Source organism: Mobula birostris, chromosome 6 (assembly GCF_030028105.1).
Source record: "Mobula birostris isolate sMobBir1 chromosome 6, sMobBir1.hap1, whole genome shotgun sequence".
NCBI lineage: Eukaryota > Metazoa > Chordata > Chondrichthyes > Myliobatiformes > Myliobatidae > Mobula > Mobula birostris.
Window position 1 is genome coordinate 61,777,390 of NC_092375.1, and position 21,908 is coordinate 61,799,297.

The following is a 21,908-nucleotide window of genomic DNA, read 5'->3' on the forward strand; positions in this document are numbered from 1 at the left end:
AAGGTAAAAGCAACTGGACGGGGCCCAACATACAGACAGAGTCTCTTGAAGGCAAAGTCCGCGCGCGTGCGCGCGCGCACACACACACACACACACACACACACAACATTAGCCACAACCCTTTGTAGGGAATCCTGAATGGAATGCAAGGAATGGCAGGAGACAAAATGAACCCTCATTTGCAGAGGGCTTGAAGAATAACCCTTCCCCCTCAAAAGTCTCCCTCTCTTGCTTGAATGAAAATCACCCCCTGCAGGACTCTTGAACACAAACTTCTGTGACCTTCCCTATCTCATTCTCTAATAGGAGGTCAAGTATCACACTCTCTCATGTTGAAACCTTAATGCAGTGTTTTAGGAAACCTTCCAGAACACATTTGACAAACTCTATCCCATCTAACCCTTTTACAGCATGAGAGTCCCAATCAATATGTGGAATCACTTACTTTTGCTGCCTTATCATTTTGTTTTGAATCAGTTTGAATTTGTTTGTATTTAAGAATTTGAAGGCTGTTGGTAATATAAAAATTTATGTATTTTAATTTTTAAAACTTTTAAATGATTGCAAATGTCAGCATTTCTTTCAAAAATAATAGCGCTCTCGACATCACTGTGGAATTATCTTGCCAGAGATTTTGCTAGGGATGAAAGAATGATGAGCAGGTAGGTTGGTGAAAAAAGATGGGTAGCATGTTAGCTGTCATAAAAAGTGGGATTCCTACGTACGAACTCCATATTTCTCTTGAAATGTAATGTTTTTTCTGCATGTGAAGAAAGCTTTCTGAGGGCTCTTTCCTCCAATATCTTTGCTAGTCATAGCACTGGAAGTTTCCTTTACATAGACTTTTGAAGCATAAGAACACAGCACAGCAACAAAAATGAATGGAATCAGCCATTTGACAAGATTTGGTCTTTTAATTCTCAAGTGTTTACTGCTGATTTTAAACAAAAATGGACATTGTCACTTGATATTAAAATGCCAAAATGATGCACTTTTCTCTTTCTGTTAGGTTGGCATAGAAGTCTAGTATATGTGTCTCCGTGGACTTTTTAAAGAATTTGTGAGGACTACTACTACTACTAATACTATCTTGTACTGAAACCAATCTGGAAACATTACAAAGAAAAATAAGAATTGAAATGACAACTTTCAGAAAACATTATGTATACTTGAATGTGCTGAGATTAACACTACCCAGGACAGAAGGGAGAAGAAGGAATAATAGACATTAAAAAATCAACACAACAGTCAGGTAAAACTTTGAAGGATACACTTTCATCAACGAAAACAGGAATCAGCATCTCCATGCAAGCATATGTAATTCTGATAAGAAGCATATACCACTAAACTTACATGAGAGCACAACCCAGAATAATGAAGACATTATCACCATAAAATAAAAAGTTAACCAATGGAAGAGATGACCCTCCATGGAAGACATCCCCACAAACTGAGCACACTAGATGTTGATAAGGAAGCATTGAATGCCTGGCTCAGAGTTGGAGACCTCTTGCTAGAAACGGAAGGATTCCTTGTCACAATACAGGACCAGGTGGTTAACACAAAAAATTATCAAAAATACATAATCAACATATAAATGATAAATGTAGAAAATGTTGAGGTAAAAACCAGAAACAATCCAAAACATTATAGGATCCTGTAGCAATTTAACACAATCTGATTACTTGCACAGGCAAAATAAAGTGGCAAATGTCATTCATCAAAATTTTGCTTTAAAATACAAACTCTGAAACGAAATCACACTTTACTATAGATACAAGCTTGATCCAGTTTTAGAATCAGAATACCACAAATTAAATTGTGACCAGTTAGGTATTACAGATAGGACAGTCCATAATTACCATACGGATATAATAATACAAGATAAACAAGGAAGAACAACTTATTTAATAGGTACAGCCACTCCAAACAATCATAACTTGTATAAATCAATAAATGAAGAACACTTAAAATCTGCTGAATTAAAAGGAGAAATTGAAAAACTTTGAAACATGAATTGTCCTGAGAGTAATATCTACAACTGGAGTAATCCCAAAGGCACTACCCAAAAACATTAGACAATTAGGGCTACATAGTCATATCTATGTAAACTTTCAGGAAGTCACAATACTAAACACCACTAGAATAGTCCGTAAGTTCCTAGCTGTTGACAAATGAGCATGTTTGGCTATGCCCGTACCTCAGGTTTTACCAGCTTGAGCTCAGAAAAAAAAATCATAATAGTAACAACAACTGATAATAGATTCTGTATTTATAAATCAAGCTGTGTGGAAAAGCAGAAATCTTTCCTGTTGTTGTATCAACTATCAAGAAGCATTTGATTTTGTCCCACACTCATGGTTAAAGAAGCTCTTGATACATATAAATGACACCGAATAATTGTGAAATTCCTACAACATTTGATAGGGCATTGATCTACCAATCATCCTTTGAGGGTGATTGTTTAAATTTAAGAGACTAGAAACAGACGTACCTTTACAATATTTCTTTGTAGAGGTGTCCCCAATGTGTGAGAAATGCAAGTTCTGGGAGGCAAATTTGTTACATAGTTATGCTTTATGTCCCAGAATACAAGAGTATTGGAAACAAATATTTGAGGTCCTATCGAAGGTACTAAAGGTTCAGATATTACCAGACCCTATTTTAATAATTTTTGGAACTTCTGCGAGGTCAAATAAATTCCAGGCTCCCTGGCAACAACTCCTGACCTATGGCATACTTAATGGAAAGAAACTCATACTGATGTTCTGGAAAAAGGAGGAAACTCCATCACTCAGACAATGGCTGACTGCATTAATGGATACTCTGCATCTAGAGAGGATAAGATACGTTATCAAGGACAGACTCAAGGAATTTGAAAAAATCTGGCAATGATTACTGTTGTATTTAGAAGAGACCAACAGTTGAACTAAATGTGGGGGGCAGTAGGACCTAAACAGCACATATGGGAGGGGTGAGGGGAGGGTAGGGCTGGGAAAGGGAAAGGAGATGGGGTGGTAGGGTTTCCTTTGCTTTTTGCTTGTTTACTATACATACATTCATTTGATTTTCATTATGTTGTTATAAGAAAGAAAAGAAAAAAGAAGCATTGTACTTTAGGACATTGTCGGTTGTGGTTAAGCTGATGTTGCTTCACAATAAAAACATTTGAAGCAATATTTCTTTGTAGAAATGCTGCTTTGGTCAATTTATGTGGGACTTTAAATTAAAATCTGAATCAAAGGTAACACCCAGGCTTGTTAATTCTGATTTTACAAGGGGAACCAATTTTCCAAGTTCATCTAAAAGTTTTTCTCCTTTGGCTTTGGGACCAACGAAAAGTATTTCAGTTTTATCTTCATATAGTTTTGGGAAATTATTTCTCATCCATTGTTTATTGCAGCCATACCAGAAGTCAGAGAAGTGAGCGTATGATCACCATCAGGCTCAACCAAGATATAAAATTGTGTGTCATCTCCACAGTTTATGCTCTCTAATGATGTCACCTCAGGAGAGCATATAGATATAAGGAGAGGAATAGGGGATCAAGACATCTTTCCTGCGTAACATCAAAAGGTACATCATATTTCTTAAAAAAATGCTCTCCAGACAGACAAAAAAATTCTCTCTAAGAGATATGAGCAAAGCCAATAAAGGGCGGTACCAGAGAGGACAATTCAGTCCTCAAGGCAATCTAGGAGAATGTTGTCAATTGTGTCAACGACAGCACTTAAATCCAGAAGAATTAGAGCTAAACCTCTTTTGATATCCTAAGGTCACTGACAATTTTGGTAAGGACTCTCTCTGTGCTCTAAAACCTGACTGAAACTTTTCTAGAAGATTGTTCTCTTCAGAAATTTGTTGAGTTGATTGAAAATAACTTTCTCAAGGATCTTGTCCAGGAAGGGAAAATTTGATATAGGTCTGCAGTTAGCTAGTACCTCACTATCAAGGTTTTGTCTTTTTAAGTGGGGATTTGCAGCCACATTTTTGTAGATATCTGGAAATTCCAGTTTCAAGAGATATTTTAATAATTTTTCTAACAGATTTGAATACACTATTAAAAGAGTCATTAAAATTTGTGGTAGGGTCAGGGTCAAGACGTCAAGTGTCCTGACCACACTTTTTTAGAATTGCCAGAAGTTTTCAGAAACTGCTGCCATTACTCCTCTGTCTGTCAATGTTTGAGGAGTTATGAGCAAGTATTTGCAAGGATGAAAGTCCTGGACTTTTTGTCAGTTATTTGTGTTGTTTTTTTGTGTATTGTTTTCTAACTGCTCAGGGTGTCCTGTGATGCAACAGGAACTTGGGGAATTATTCGGTACTTCCTCCGAGGAAGCCATTCAAACAAAGTATCACATCTTTCTCCATCAATTTCAGTTGAATGGAGAGAGGTTGTGAAGTGATATTATTTTTGGATGTTTGAATTGTTTGAATTTATTTATGTGACTGTTTTTTTATTATTAGTTATCATACTGAAAATTTCAAATTTCGATTATAATGACTTTCAAATGCCTTCTAATGTTTCTGAATGTCAGAAGCATATAGAAATAGTCATCATCTTTTGAAAGCTTTTAAGAGCTGGGCTAAGCCAAATGAGTATTTTTTAAAATCATTTTTCCCAGTGGTTTATGGGTTGGAGCTTGTATTTGGCCCTGTCCTGCAATGTGCTGGGATTTTTATACAAACAGTAATTGTGGGCTCTTTTCAGCAAGTTCCTGTAAAAAGTGGGCATTCAATGTGGAAGTCAAAGGAGAGTGAGATTGGCTCAGTATTTATTGTAAAGTCCAGGGCATTGATTCATCTTCTTATATTATCAAGATCTGTCCATTCTCCTGCCTCTACCCAATCACTGCCCCCAGGCCCCAATAAGTTATTACAATATTAGATCTGGTGGTCTGAATGAAAACATAACACAAAATTGATCAGACGAGGCAAAATCATCAAAAAATTGACCTTTTCTAAAGGGGATGCTGATGGCACTGACCTGGTGGTGTGCTTTTAGAATTAGTTCATATTCCAATAAGGAAATAACTTCAATTTCTGCAGAGGATGTTACACACCCTTATATTAATGACTCACTTAAACTTAAATCTTATTAGCAAGGTTGAAAACAAGGTTTTAGAGATGCTTTTTAACTACAAATGGTATATGTGATCTTGTTACAGTAACTTCCAGTCTCAACGGCTACAGTACCACTTAAATGTTTGATACAATTATCACTTGCCAAGCATGCAAGCAGGAAAGAGACTTAACTTAGGTAAGTTTTTAAATATCTTGCCTCTCACAATCTCTCACATCTACAGAGAGATAATGTTAGGCGTGGAATACTGGACACCGAGGACTGCTAATTTCACTGGAGATGTTGAGCATGACTGCCCCAGATACAAAGTTATGGATTTTCTCAATGAGCAAATGACATATTTTTTTAAAAGGATAACCTATTGAAAGTGAGACTGATTTCTATTAAAATAGGATTAAATATCTCTGGTTGAATGTTCCATCTTTAGGTGCTGGTCTGCTATTTTATCTGTGTAGGTGGATCACATGAAAAACCTGGGATTTGACATAATGAACTAGAGTCTTCAGGCAGCTGACATATGGTTGAAGTAACAATCCTTGAATGTTTAAACTTTTTTTCAGGAAGATTTAGTCCCATCTTTTCTGCATTTTTCTCTGCGGATTACTTTTTCTCAGTAGAAAGTTCACCACGTGTTAAGGTGTTGTGTTCCCCTGTCAATCTTTTTCCTCATCATGCTGAGTTGCTGGTAGCATTTTAAATTCCAATATTCAAAGCAGTGAATGAGTCTGAGGATTCCTGTAGAGGTTCCAAATGTCTTGCATGCAGTTTTCAGGAGGAGAAGGACTTGATGAGATACAACAATACTGAAATTATTTGCAGGGGATGCAACACTGTATATATAATGAAGCAAGTGCAATTCCATTGAACAGGACAGTGAGCAGGAGGACCTTGTGTTAGTGTGCACTCAAGCTGGATGTTTCTTAGTGGGAAAGATCTCTGTTTAACATGCCATGGATTCTCCTGGCAGGTTTGGTTGAAGTAAATATGGCAGATGGTTGAAAAAGTAGGGGCTACAGATTAAAAATGATGAGCTAAAGGTCGACAAGGACTTTGATCTTGTGCAGTCTATCACACCTCGAATTCCCAGGAAGCTTGAAGTCAGGAGAAATTCATATGCTTGCGCTGCCTGATTCCCTCTACCAAAGGGAAATTCTCATTATATAGAAGGCATTGCCCTGATGTGACACAAGCTGATGGGATGTGGTATGCATCTGTTGAAATCAGCTGGAATAATTTGGAAGTTGCAAACTTCAGAATGACTGAACTTCAGCAGCACAGGTATAGTCATAGTCATAGTCATAGTCATACTTTATTGATACTGGGGGAAATTGGGTTTTTGTTACAGTTGCTTCATAAATAATAAATAGTAATAAAACCATAAATAGTTAAATAGTAATATGTAAATTATGCCAGGAAATAAGTCCAGGACCAGCCTATTGGCTCAGGGTGTCTGACCCTCCAAGGGAGGAGTTGTAAAGTTTGATGGCCACAGGCAAGAATGACTTCCTGTGACACTCTGTGTTTCATCTCGGTGGAATGAGTCTCTGGCTGAATGTACTCCTGTGCCCAACCAGTACATTATGTAGTGGATGGGAGACATCGTCCAAGATAGCATGCAACTTGGACAGCATCCTCTTTTCAGACACCACCGTCAGAGAGTCCAGTTCCATCCCCACAATTTCACTGCCCTTACGAATGAGTTTGTTGATTCTGTTGGTGTCTGCTACCCTCAGCCTGCTGCCCCAGCACACAACAGCAAACATGATAGGACTGGCCACCACAGACTCGTAGAACATCCTCAGCATCGTCTGGCAGATGTTAAAGGTATCCACACATGATGCCCATGATTGGTTTTATTTTGCAAGTTAATCCTATGGTGCTGAAGAAACTGACCCATTTTTCCAATCTCATTTATAACCTGGGCAAAAGACCAATGATGTGCTGAAGAGGAAATAGAAAGAGTTCCTGGTGTGTTCTGTTAAAGAATCTATCAGTCATCTAATAGCTTAGTAAAGTGAGTTGGGAGATGCCCTGCAAATATCTAGCTCAATACTTTTCCTTATTTGTTTGTAGGATGTGATCCTAAATAAGGACATCTTTTCTGCCTATAGTGCAATTGTTCGCAGAAGTGAGTCTCGTGTTAAAAGGTCACTAAGAAGCAACCTTACAAAATGAGCATAGATGTGGTCCAAACTTTCCAGGAGGTGTGGGTTCGAGTGGAGTTTTTATTTTCATTAACTTTGTTTAATCTGGTGGACATTTCTCACAACTCTGAACTCTGTTTCATGGCTTTTACATGCTTCTTTGTTTTTCTAGTGTCCCTCATTCACCTATCAACTGCATGGATTGACTAATATCTTATCACCAGGGTTGTCCTTCACTCAGCTTTCAGAGATCCCTTTGTTCTATCCATCCCTCCTCTACTAGCCTTTCTGCATTTTTCTCTTTCCATGTTCTGATGAAATCTCTGAACTAATGTTAATACTGTTTCTCTTTCCATAGATGTTCCCCAATCTGCTGTTTCCTGAACTTTGGAGATCACAGTACTCCACAGAGATGAACAGTATAGAAATAGATCCTTTGAACCCCATTCCCCCCAACATCCAAACACAGCTTTTTTCCCCTTTGCTTGCTTTAGGGCTGTATCCTTCTATGCCTTTCCAACTTGAGTGTCCCTCTAAATGCTTCTTAAACAAGGTAATTGTATCTGTATTTTTTTAATTGCAGATTTCCAACTTGGAGTTTTTATAATTTTCTTCCCCCCCAGAAAGAAAGCAGTTTAAGCTATCTGAAATAATAAGTTTAGCAGCACTGTGAACATTAAATTGATGTCAGAAAGATGCTGTTAAGTGAAGTTAGGGATTTTCAGGCATTCAGTTACTGAAAGCAGGCAAGAGGATCTCTTAGTGTTCAAACTAGATGCCTGGCATTTATTTCTTTGTTGCCCTCTTAATGAAATGGTATAGAAATATGTGGACATTCTGATCTTTTTGGCAAATAAAACATGTATACTTAAGCTGCAGGAAAACAGGAAAAGAGTTAGCTTATGATCATCCCACAAGATGTCACTATAGCCTTTAATTATACAACAGTGGAAAAGAGGTGTTGAATATTAAGAGCCTGTCTGAGGTTGATCATCATAAACTTGCAAGCTTTGAACTAACATTAGTGTCACAAAATAAAATGACACATCTTCTATGAAACCTCCTGGGAGGGGGGAGAAGATGGCTGCGCGACAGCAGCGCGCGTGTCCACTTCGGTGATGATATCTGTTATCTGTCAAGTAGGGGACTGTACACAATTCTGGTTTGATGGAGATAGATAGGACAGCACGGAGGAACATCTGGAAAATTTCTGAAATGCCCGCTTCACTGCCGCTGCTACTGTGTGGTAACTGGCCTCGAAATCCTCAGCTTTGCGTGTTTCAGTGGCCGGGCGAGGTTGAAGGCGCTCGGTAGAGGATGGTGCTCGGGAGGCTATATCGGAGAGACTGGTCGGAAGCCCGGAGGTTTTGGACGGATGGACTCAGTGTCGGCTGTGGTCGGGTGCTTCCAAGGTATCGGCAAGTTTATGGTGCCTGGAGGTTCAAGGCAGAGAGTTTTCTCCCTTTTGCTGCCTGCTATCTGGGACTCGGGAGTCGATCGACTTGGGACTTCGAGATTTTTTTTTACTGTGCCTATGATCTGTTCTTCATCAAATTATGGTATTGTTTTGCACTGCTGTAACTATATGTTATAATTATGTGGTTCTGTCAGTGTTAGCCTTTGGTCTGTCCTGTTTTCTGTGATATCACTCCGGAGAAACATTGTATCATTTCTTAATGCATGTATGCATTTCTAAATGACAATAAGAGAGGACTGAGTGTTCTCATAATCTAGAAGTTTATAATGTTTAGTCGCATGTTGAGCATTTGTCATCGAACAAATGAGAAACTGTGGCTAACCAGGCTTAAGGAATTTAAAGTGAATCAAAGAATAAGACATTTTGGTATGTGCTGCCAGGAAAGGGATCAATTTTGTGGCTCCTAATATGGTTTATGCAGGAACTATATAGGACTTGCGGCATTTAGAGCAGGCCGCTCAGCGAGGAACTGGATCATGCACATAAAACTTATGTTAGCTTGAAGAGGCTGAACTTGTCACTCATCCAACTGCATCATTACCTAGCCAGGGGACTGCCTACAATGGCTTCCATGTTTTGTGTTGCAAAACATGTCCTGTGCTGTCCTAAGGAATGCTCATAGTTTCCTCCTTACTCCTAGGTGATCTTCAGCCCCACCATGCAAAACCGAAGTGGTAATTTCCAGAAGACAACCTACACTTCCACCTTGACTATCACTTGGTTGCATTGTTGGTTTTTACCAAATAGTTGGACCTGGCTGGACAGAGATTTCCCCATGCTGCCTGCTGGGAACACTGCAGCTATTGTGCCAGGATCTTAAAAGAAAACAGATAGCTCAGCAGGCACCTTTGCCCTGAGTATTGGCTCCTTCCACAGGCTTTCAGACAGTCTTTGTAATTAACCAGGCTTTTGGTTTGTCAGTCCCATGAGCATTCTTCTGAAACCTGACCTGATTTGATACCTCCACAGCAAAACAATTCCAGCAGTCCCTAAACACCATTATTCATTGGTGTCTGGTGCCTCCTGCTGTGAGGAGCTGAATTTATGCCAAGCCTCCTTGTTACAGATGTGCCAGACGTTGTAGGAATTGCTACAGTGCCACTTTCTGCACTTTCATATTCACCCTACACAGGGAAAAGGGGAGCAGGTGAGATGGACATTATAAGTGGAAAAGGAGCAATAGGAAGATTTGTCTGATGTGGTCTCATGGAACTGGTGGGTGAGGATAATTATAAGGGATTAGGATTAAGAAGACTGTGTAAAGATTAGTTTATTAGTCACATGTACATCAAACATACAGTGAAGTGCATATTGGTAAGGAGTCAGTACCAAATCACTTAGCCTGTGACAACAGTGCATTCAATATACCTGTATGTGATATATATGTATATAAGAGAGAATCTGGACCTGCTGCAATTTGCCTATCACCACAGTAGGTCAACAGCGGATGCAATCTCACTGGCTCTTATCTCTGCTTTGGATCACCTGGACATTAGTTTATTGCTGTTTATTGATTACAGCTTAGCATTCAACACAATCATACCCTTAGTTCTAATCACCAAGCTCCTAACCTGGGACTCTGTGCCTTGCTCGGCCGCTGGATCTTTGGCTTCCTCACCGGGAGACCACAGTGTGTGCAAATTGGAAATGGCATCTCCTCCTCACTGATAATCAGCCCTGGCGCACCTCAGGGATGTGTGCTTGGCCCACTCCTCCACTCTCTCTCTACACCCATGATCGTGTGGTTAGGCACTGCTCAAATGTCTTCTATAAACTTGTAGATAACACAGCTATTGCAAGTCTTTGAACAAAGGTGAGGAACTGGTAGGACTGCACTTTCAAAGGCCAGATCCTCTCTGAGTTGAAAAGCCTCCTGTATTCTAATGACTCTCCACTGCCTCTGAACACTTGCACCCTCTCCCTCACTCACAGAGTCCTCTTACCAAGTGCTTTACTGCTTCACTTACTATGTTAGTGAACACCTCACTTTTGGTGGAAGTGTGTCCAATGAGGCTATAAATCCTACAAAAACGTAAGAGCGTCATATCAACACTGGAATGTTAAACCAGCAGGTCTCTGTTCTGGCAGATTCTGGCACACTTGCAAAATGCAAATCAGTAATTAATCCCCAAATTGTGGATTAAATCTGGATTCATTAACAGGGCTGTTTAATTAGAGGTTTTGCAATTTAGCATACGTTTTCGTTCTTTCTCCGTAATGACTTCCCTTCAGACTAACTGGTTCTCTTGAACATAAAGTATGTAGAAAGACAGCAAAGGTTAATATAAATTCTGCATTTGAAGCATAATGAAACATATATATAAAGCAAGGGAACAAGCAGGTAGGAGGAAACTCTAAACAACAAAGAACATGCAAATGTGCCTTAAAACGATCTTGGACTGTTCTATAAGTAAACTTAATCCAGCTGGAGGTCTTTAGCTTGTAACAAAAAGCTGAAATATCTGACACTTGGAAGGGAATTGGTTAGACCAAAGTAAGACAGAACCCTCTAAATTATAGTTTATGACAAACAGAAGCTTAAGTAAAACATAAAACAGTGCCAGGATAATAGAAAATTAAGTATATCAAAGAAGGAAAAAATAAATGACCATTTTTGCAACACACAAAGTAAAAGATGTTACTGATAGGATAGGTTGTTGTTTGAATAGATGCATATTGAAGTTTAAGTGCCAATAACTGTCAGTAATTCATCAGAAAAAATGCTATCAGTATAACAGGACCTGCAATGGATCATTTTAATTTTATCTTCCCTAATCCAGGAGAACAAACTAATTATAGCACAATCTCCACCCCACCATGTAATCAAAGACCCCACCCACCTTGAAATGTCCCTCTTCATTGGACAGTCGATACATTAGCCTAAACGCATGTACCACCAGGCTTAAGGACGACTTCTCTCCATGAATGTAAGACTATTGAGCAGTCCCTAAAATGAGAAGGTGGTCTCTTGACCTTTCAGTGTACTTCATTGTTCAAATTCAGGTTCAAGTTCAATGCCATCTGATTGTCCATAAGCGTGTGTGTGTGTGTGAATGTGTATGTATATATATATATATATATATATATATATACACACACATATATATACACATACACACACACACACACACACACTCACACACACACACACACACACATATATATATATATATATATATAATTGGGTAATATATATATATTACCCAATTATTACCCAATTACCCAATCCTGATGCTCCAGTAACTCCTTCCTGACAGTTCTAGATCAAAGAGATTGTGGGATGGGTGGTAAGGATCCTCAACAATGCTTAGGGCTCATCCTATTCAATGCTTCTGGTAAATGTCACAATAGGAGTGAGGGAGATCTCTGATCCTCTCAGCCTTTTTTATGATCACCTGTAGGGTCTTGCGGTCTGATGTCTTGCAGCTTCAGTACCGTCCCAGCATGCAACCAAACAGGGAACTCTCAGTGGTGCTCCTGTAGAAAGTTGTTACGATGGGGACGGGAAGCCTTGCACACATTAATCTCCACCGAAGGTGTAGATACTACTGTGCCTTCTTGTCCACCAAGGAGGTCAAATTGTCCAGAACGTGCATAGCAAATAGAACATAGAAATCTACAGCACATTACAGGCTATTCGGTCCACAATGTTGTGCCGACCATGCAATCTACTCTAAAAACTGCCTAGAATTTCTTTACTGCATAGCCTTTTATTTTTCTAAGCTCCATGTACCTATCTAAGAGTCTCCTAAAAGACCCTATTGTATCCACCTCTCCCACCTTCACTGGCAGTGCACTCCACGCACCCAACACTCTCTGTGTGAAACACTTACCCCCGACACCTCCTTGTAGCTACTTCCAAGCATTTTAAAACCATACTCCTCATGTTAGCTGTACAAGCCCTAGAAAAAAGCCTCTGGCTATCCACATGATCAATACTTCTTATCATCTTATACACCTCTATCAGGTCAACTCTCATCTTCCATTGCTCCAAGGAGAAAATGCCAAGTTCACTCAACCTATTCTCATAAGGCACGCTCTCCAATCCAGGCAACATCCTTGTAAATCTCCTCAGCACTCTCTCTATATTATTCATGTCCTTCCTGTGGTGAGGTGACCAGAAATTAACTATGTAAGACCTTGGTCAGTACTCCAAGTGGAGTCCTGACCAAGGTCTTATATAGCTGTAACATTACCTCACAGCTCTTGAGCTCAATCCCACAGCTGATGAATGCCAACACACCTTGCATCTTCTTAAAAACGTTGTCAACATGCACAGCATCTTTGAGTGTCCTATGGACATGGATCCCAAGATCTCCTTGATCCTCCACACTGCCTGGAGTCTTAACCTTTAATACTACATTCTGTCTTCAAATTTGACCTACCAACATGAACTACTTCACACTTATCTGGGTTGAAGTCCATCTGCCACTTCTCAGCCCAGTTCTGCATTCTATTGATGCTTTGCTGTAACCTCTGACAACCCTCCAGACAATCCACAACACCCCCAACTTTTGTGTCATCAGCAAACTTAATAACCTACCTTTCTACTTCTTCATCCAGGTCATTTATAAAAATCACAAAGAGGAGGGGTCCCAGAACAGATCCCTGTGGAACACCACTGGTCACTGACCTCCATGCAGAATGCAAACCATTCACAACCACCCTTTGCCTTCTGTGGGCAAACCAATTCTGGATCCACAAAGCAAGGTCTCCTTGGATTCTATGCCTCCTTACTTTCTGACTACATCCACTGCTCTAACTTTATCAATTTGTTTTGTTACATCCTCAAAGAATTCAACCAGGCTCGTAAGGTACGACCTGCCCTTGACAAAACCATGCTGACATTCTTTGATGCACACCAAGGAACTTTGTGCTCTTCACTCTCTCTGTGGCAGAGCCATTGATGTTCAATGGACAGTGTTCAAGCTGTGCCTTCCTGAAAGTCCACAATCATCATCTTTGTCTTATCCATGTTGAGAAGTTGTTATTGTCACACCATTTAATAAGCCTCTCTCCCTCCTCTCTGTACACTGATTCATCGTTGTTACCATTGAGGCCAACCATCGTCTCCCTGCGCTACACTTTCTGTGTAACTGTCACATGATATTCTGCACTTTCTTATTGGTTTTCCTTTCTCAGTGCACTGATATGATGAAATGATCTGTATGGATGGAATGCAAAAACAAAGTTTTTCACTGTACCTCTGTACATCTGACAATATCAACCAATTTACCTTTCCAGGCTCCAAATGTCTTTGTGGACTAATGCTGATACTTTTGGAGTAAGCCTACTTATTTACTTTCTATATTTTGAAATACAGCATGGAATAGGCCCTTCTAGCACTTTGAGCAGTTCCACCAGCAATCTCTGATTTTAACCCTAACATACTCACAGGACAATATACAATGACCAATGAACCTACGAACGTGTACATCTTTGCAGTGTAGGAGAAAACTGGAGCACCCAGAGGAAACCCACACATTCCACCGGGAGAACCTACACTCCTTACACAGGATGCTGGGATTGAACTCTGAACTCTGACTCGTCGAGCTGTAATAGCGCCAGGCTATCCGCTTCGCTACCGTGGCACCCACTTGCTGAGCTGTTGAGAAGTTTTGTGTTTAGTTGTTGCAAGTACAGTGGTTGGTCTGAAAATATTATTTGTGGCACACACATTGTTGAGTGTTTGTTGCAGAGCATGGTTGAGAGGACTATTGTCTCTGAGTCAGAGGGCTGTGAGTTCAAGTTCCACTTAAAAACAAGAGTACGATGACCTGGCTGACATTTCAGTACTTAAAAAAAACACATCAATCATTAGATGAAATGTTAATTGAAGGCTCAACTGGTTATTGAATATAGATTCATGTGTCAATTAATTTTACAGTTTCAGGACCAACAGTGAGTTTCTTTGGAAACTGGCCAATGAAAAAAGCAGCCTTGTTCATCTCACTGCCTTTAGTGAAGTCTTTGCTTGAAATGGCTGCTACCATTATGAAATCAGTCAGCTATGTGAAGCACTTGACAAATTTTGCAGGTACTATGGAGGGCCACATCAATAAATATCTCTTGCCTTTCACCTCTTAAGATCCATGGCTAGTCAATGGACAGAGAGATTTATTAAGCTATCTTGATTCCAGGTGCTATTTCTTTCACTTGTAAGTTAAGAAGCAAATGTGGTAATTTATCTGCTTCAAAATGAGACAAAAACACAAAAATATTTTCAATTGTATCAAAATGTTGTGTGGAAGAAGTAACTGTTGTAGTTCAGAGAGCAGAACATGGTTGTTATATACCAGGCAAACAATGGCAAGAAACCTGGGGTGATGCAGTCTGACAATAATAAATGTAATAATGGAAAGTTGCATTGAGTTTTATGTAAAATATCCACCTGTTGTGTTAGTTGGAAATTATGTGACTGGAAGTTGAAGCAGATAAGCTTAATGAAAAGGAGATGTTAAAATTCTTGTTGGAATTGATACCCAATACTGTGAAAGGATTCAGACATCTCAGAAGAATAATTAAGAGGTGGTGAACAAATCAGGACATAGTATTTTAGGATGTAGGATGTAGTAAGGTTAAATTAATGGCTTATTTATTCCAGGTAGCATAAGGCTTGACTTGACCATATCTGTTACCTTAACAACTTAATTGCTTCAAAAACATAAAGTATATTAAAATCAGTTCATCAGCATGAAGAGTTATCAGACTCCAGATGACACTCCAGATGGTTTACTTTGTTACAGAAGAAAAGGAACTTGAAAGTGAATTTTGGAAAATTTTTAACATGAAAATCTCCCTCACTAAGCAGGTTTAATCTGGGTGGGCACTGAGCCTACATTCACGGAACTCCTCCACTGACTGTGGTGAGGTTTGCAGGGTTGGTGAGACATGTGCATGGCAGAGCTTGAGGCATCATGGATTCTGTGGACCCTACTGCTATAAATTCTGCCAGAAAAGTGGTCATCTGCAGTGAATGTGCCTCTTCCTCAGTGGAGGATAGCTTCTCATCCTAAGATTCAAAACTCATCCAACAACTACCTCAGTGCTTGGAGTTCTTTAAAGATCCCAGATCTGTTTCTTTTTCTACAGATGTGGGCTGACTTCTGTCTCTGATTTTGCTTCAGACTTCCAGCAGATTGATCTTCACTTTCTGGGAAATCTTTGACAGCTTTCAAGCTTGAGTGAAGAAAATTGGTTTATGGCAATTTCAGAATCAAAATTGGGTTAATTGTCACAGACATATGTTGTGAAATTTGTTGTTTTGTGGCAGCAGTACAGTACAAAATATATACAAGGGGTGATTGATAAGTTCGTGGCCTAAGGTAGAAGGAGTCAGTTTTAGAAAACCTAGCACATTTATTTTTCAACATAGTTCCCTCCTACATTTACACACTTAGTCCAGTGGTCGTGGAACATATGGATCCCTTCTTTGTAGAAGTCGGCATCTTGGACCTCCAGAAGTGGTCCACAGCAGGGGTGATTAATAAGTTCGCAGCCTAAAGTAGAAGGAGATGAGTTATACAGCTCTCGTTACATGCACGTACAGTTCAACTCTTTGAGTGATTATGCAGAAAGTTTGAAGTTAATAACTTATCTCCTTCTATCTGTGTGTAAATGTAGGAGGGGATTATGTTGAAAAATAATGTGCTAGGTCTTCTAAAATTGACTCCTTCTACCTTAGGCCACAAACTTATCAATCACCCCTTGTACATTGCTATAAGCTACAATGAAAAAATAGTGCAAAAGAGGAACACCATATCATAAAATTTATTGTAAAAGAAGTAGCGTTCAAGAGTTGATGGCCTGTTCAGAAATCTGACAGTGAAGGGGAAGAAGCTGTTCGAAAATGTTCAGTGTGCCTCTTCAGACTCCTGCACCTCCTCCCCTGATGGTAATAATGAGGAGGTCTTGTCTTAGAGGGTCTTTAATGATGGATGCTGCCTTCGTGAGGCACCACTAAAATTGTCACTGAAGCTGATTTAGGAATAGAATCCATTTTATTTGGTGAACATTGCTAATATAAATTCACTTAAAATGTATTGTTAATATAAATAGTTAACTCCTGGCAAAACCTCAGAGGATGGCTTATTCCAAAGACTTTTTTAAAAAAAGTATGACTTTATACATCCCACGGTGGTCTAATTCTGATCTTAACTCGAAGTTGGACCTTAGCCTCTCTCGGCACCATGTCGGTTTGTCCTTTGTATTTGTGAACACTTATTCCAATGGGGATGCAGATCCAGCAATGAGATGATATAATACTTTGTGTCTTGTCAACCTCTATCCAAATATAAATTAATAAGGGTGGTAAAAGACTGCCCCTACAATGCAATATGGCAATCTTTCAATCAACCTAGAACAGACATACAGTATCTTGGTCATGACTAATCATGAGCTTACGTTGATAGCTCAAAGCAAAGCTTCAGTAGGGATCTGCCACATCCTGTGTACAATTTCAGACCATCAATGAGTAAAGTAAATATTAGGCTTGCTGACTTAAAGGGATGTGGTAGTTCAAAGTTATTGTTGCCACATAAATATATTGTGTTAATGTACATTTAAGATAGAGAATTATCCAATGTATTTGAAGTAGGGCGACAGGAGATCCATTCACAATATCATAAAACTTAATGTAAATAACTACAGAAATGCCGGAAATGCACAACAGATGAGTCTGCATCTGTGGAAAATGAACAAGATTAATAGAACATAGAACGTAGAATAGTACAGCACAGTACAGGCCCTTTGGCCCACAGTGCTGTGCCGACCCTCAAACCCTGCCTCCCATATAAGCCCCCACCTTAAATTCCTCCATATACCTGTCTAGTAGTCTCTTAAACTTCACTAGTGTATCTGCCTCCACCACTGACTCAGGCAGTGCATTCCACACACCAACCACTCTCTGAGTAAAAAAACCTTCCTCTAATATCCCCCTTGAACTTCCCAACCCTTATCTTAAAGCCATGTCCTCTTGTATTGAGCAATGGTGCCCTGGGGAAGAGGCACTGGCTATCCACTCTATCTATTCCTCTTATTATCTTGTATACCTCTATCATGTCTCCTCTCATCCTCCTTCTCTCCAAAGAGTAAAGCCCTAGCTCCCTTAATCTCTGATCATAATGCATACTCTCTAAACCAGGCAGCATCCTGGTAAATCTCCTCTGTACCCTTTCCAATGCTTCCACATCCTTCCAATAGTGAGGTGACCAGAACTGGACACGGTACTCCAAGTGTGGCCTAACCAGAGTTTTATAGAGCTGTATCATTACATTGTGACTCTTAAACTCTATCCCTCCACTTATGAAAGCTAACACCCCATAAGCTTTCTTAACTACACCTATCCACCTGTGAGGCAACTTTCAGTGATCTGCAGACATGTACCCCCAGATCCCTCTGCTCCTCCACACGACCAAGTATCCTACCATTTACTTTGTACTCTGCCTTGGAGTTTGTCCTTCCAAAGTGTACCACCTCACACTTCTCTGGGTTGAACTCCATCTGCCACTTCTCAGCCCACTTCTGCATCCTATCAATGTCCCTCTGCAATCTTTAACAATCCTCTACACTATCTACAACACCACCAACCTTTGTGTCATCTTCAAACTTGCCAACCCACACTTCTACCCCAACATCCAGGTCGTTAATAAAAATCACGAAAAGTAGAAGTCCCAGAACAGATCCTTGTGGGACACCACTAGTCACAATCCTCCAATCTGAATGTACTCCCTCCACCATGACCCTCTGCCTTCTGCAGGCAAGCCAATTCTGAATCCACCTTGCCACTTCCCTGGATCCCATGCCTTCTGACTTTCTGAATAAGCCTACCATGTGGAACCTTGTCAAATGCCTTACTAAAATCCATATAGATCACATCCACTGCACTACCCTCATCTATATGCCTGGTCACCTCCTCAAAGAACTCTATCAGGCTTGTTAGACATGATCTGCCCTTCACAAAGCCATGCTGACTGTCCCTGATCAGACCATGATTCTCTAAATGCCCATAGATCCTATCTCTAACAATCTTTTCCAACAGCTTTCCCACCACAGACGTAAGGCTCACTGGTCTATAATTACCCGGACTATCCCTACTACCTTTTTTGAACAAGGGGACAACATTCACCTCCCTCCAATCCTCCGGTACCATTCCTGTAGACAACAAGGACATAAAGATCCTAGCCAGAGGCTCAGCAATCTCTTCCCTCACCTCGTGGAGCAGCCTGGGGAATATGCCATCAGGCCCTGGGGACTTATCTGTCATAATATATTTTAACAACTCTAACACCTCCTCTCCCTTAATATCAACATGCTCCAGAACATCAACCTCACTCATATTGTCCTCACCATCATCAAGTTCCCTCTCATTAGTGGATATTGAAGAGAAGTATTCATTGACGACCTCGCTCACTTCCACAGTCTCCAGGCACATCTTCCCACCTTTATCTCTAATCGGTCCTACTTTCACTCCTGTCATCCTTTTTTTCTTCACATAATTGAAGAATGCCTTGGGGTTTTCCTTTACCCTACTCGCCAAGGCCTTCTCATGCTCCCTTCTTGCTCTTCTCAGCCCCTTCTTAAGCTCCTTTCTTGCTCTTCTCAGCCCCTTCTTAAGCTCCTTTCTTGCTTCCCTATATTCCTCAATAGACCCATCTGATCCCTGCTTCCTAAACCTCATGTATGCTGCCTTCATCTACCTGACTAGACTTTCCACCTCACTTGTCTCCCATGGTTCCTTCACCCTACCATTCTTTATCATCCTCACCGGGACAAATTTATCGCTAACATCCTGCAAGAGATCTCTAAACATTGACCACATGTCCATAGTACATTTCCCTGCAAAAACATCATCCCAATTCACACCCGCAAGTTCTAGCCTTATAGCCTCATAATTTGCCCTTCCCCAATTAAAAATTTTCCTGTCCTCTCTGATTCTATCCTTTTCCATGATAATGCTAAAGGCCAGGGAGTGGTGGTCACTGTTCCCCAGAAGCTCACCCACTGAGAGATCTGTGACCTGACCTGGTTCATTACGTAGTACTAGATCTAGTATGGCATTCCCCCCAGTTGGCCTGTCCACATACTGTGACAGGAATCCATCCTGGACAGACTTAACAAACTCTGCCCCATCTAAAGCCTTGGAACTAATCAGGTGCCAATCAATGTTAGGGAAGTTAAAGTCACCCATGATAACAACCCTGTTATTTTTGCACCTTTTCAAAATCTGCCTCCCAATCTGCTCCTCTGTATCTCTGCTGCTACCAAGGGCCTATAGAATACCCCCAATAGAGTAACTGCTCCCTTCCTGTTCCTGACTTCCACCCATACTGACTCAAAAGAGGATCCTACTACATTACCCACCCTTTCTGTAGCTGTAATAGCATCCCTGACAAGTAATGCCACCCCTCCTCCACTTTTTCCGCCCTCTCTATCCCTTTTAAAGCACTGAAATCCAGGAATGTTGAGAATCCATTCCTGCCCTGGTGCCAGCCAAGTCTCTGTAATGGCCACTACGTCATAATTCCATGTATGTATCCAAGCTGTCAGTTCATCATCTTTGTTCCTGATGCTTCTTGCATTGAAGTACACACATTTCAGCCCTTCTACCTTACTATCTTTACACCGTTTATTCTGCTTCTCTTTCCTCAAAACCTCTCTATATACTAGATCTGGCTTTACTCCATGCAAATGTTACAGGTATGAGACACTTCTGCTTTTCTTTCCAAAGGTGTTCTTTGAAATGCCGAATGTTTCCAGCATGTGCCATTTTCTTTTGATTTTCACTATAGAATTTATCATTTAGAAATTTGATTACATTGTGCCAGCCTCACAGATGAATTACTGTTCAATGGCCATATTCCTAGGACTAAGCCTCAGTACTCTTATAGCTCTGCTTGAGAACAGAGTTCAGTTATGATATGATGCTCTGGAATACACTGCCAATATTGGTCTTTGGAGCCAAGGCAGCAGCAATCTGAGTTTCTAAAGAGGTAGCATGAGTTGTTGGGGTTACCAGCCGAGTTTCCTTGATTGTGGTCAGTGTTGTATGACACACTGTGATGGATATTTGCTTCCCAGACCAGCAAGCCTCATGTTTTGCCAAGCTTGGCTTTCTAAACACAGCAGCTGCCACTTGTAAGATCAAACAGCTGTAAGTAAACTTCCAATGAATATCATGGTTTAGCTTCTTGTTGTAAATGGGAGCCAGTCTTCAGTTCTTAAAATGTAAATGGCAAGCAATATTCAGCTTGAGGTTAAAAACACAGCTTTTAAAACAAGTTTCCTCTGTGGAGCAGACTGCTAGCCTACAACACCTGGTTTATTGTTGTTAAGACAATGAGTTATTAAATTTTGCCTGTCTTAAAACAGACAATGCTGAGTAGTTGCTTAGTTCAAGGAAGCATGGAGAATAGGTGGATCATATCATTTAGCATACCAAATAACCGATGTGTTTATAGTTGGAAGGTTTATGTATTCAGCGAAGCTAGCTTTAATTGGTAGTTGGGGTCTGTGGCTCCAAAACACTTTTAAACCATTTGTGTAAAAAAACATATCTGAGGAAATATTATATGCGCAGAAATAGTGTCAAAGAACCAGTATAAATGTAGAGAGCAGTTCAGACTAATGGAGTAAGGAACATCATGAAACCCAGAAGAAAAACAGGGGGAATAGAATCCATTCCACCGGCTTTGATTTCTGCAATGGATGATTTGTTCGTCTGCATCATTGGTATGTGTTTTTAGTTTATAGGAAATGCACCTGTGTTTTGGAAATCATTTGTAATTTGTAAATGTTTAAGAGAACAATCCACTTTGAGTTTTAAACGTGTTTAAGAATGTGTTTGGATTTAAATATGTATCACTGAAAATAAATGCACTATGGTTTAATCTACTTTGTTAACTGGAAATGTCTTCTTCTTGGTGAGGAGGAGGGACCCACCACTCAAATAGAGGGTATTGGCAGCTAAACATGTTGTGGAGAATAAACAGGCAAGTGAACTAGTCTTTGAAGATTGAAGATTGGGTAATTACAGAATAATCTCACTTTTGTGAGAGTACTCGTGGCTATTTATATCCAGTCGGATTTAAGATTTTTGTTTGAGTTTATAACTTTATTGGTCAGCAAAACCAATACATTACAATACAGATGAACTGTTAACTTCACAATATATGGTTTGTTCCTCCATGGTTCCTCCATGCTCTTT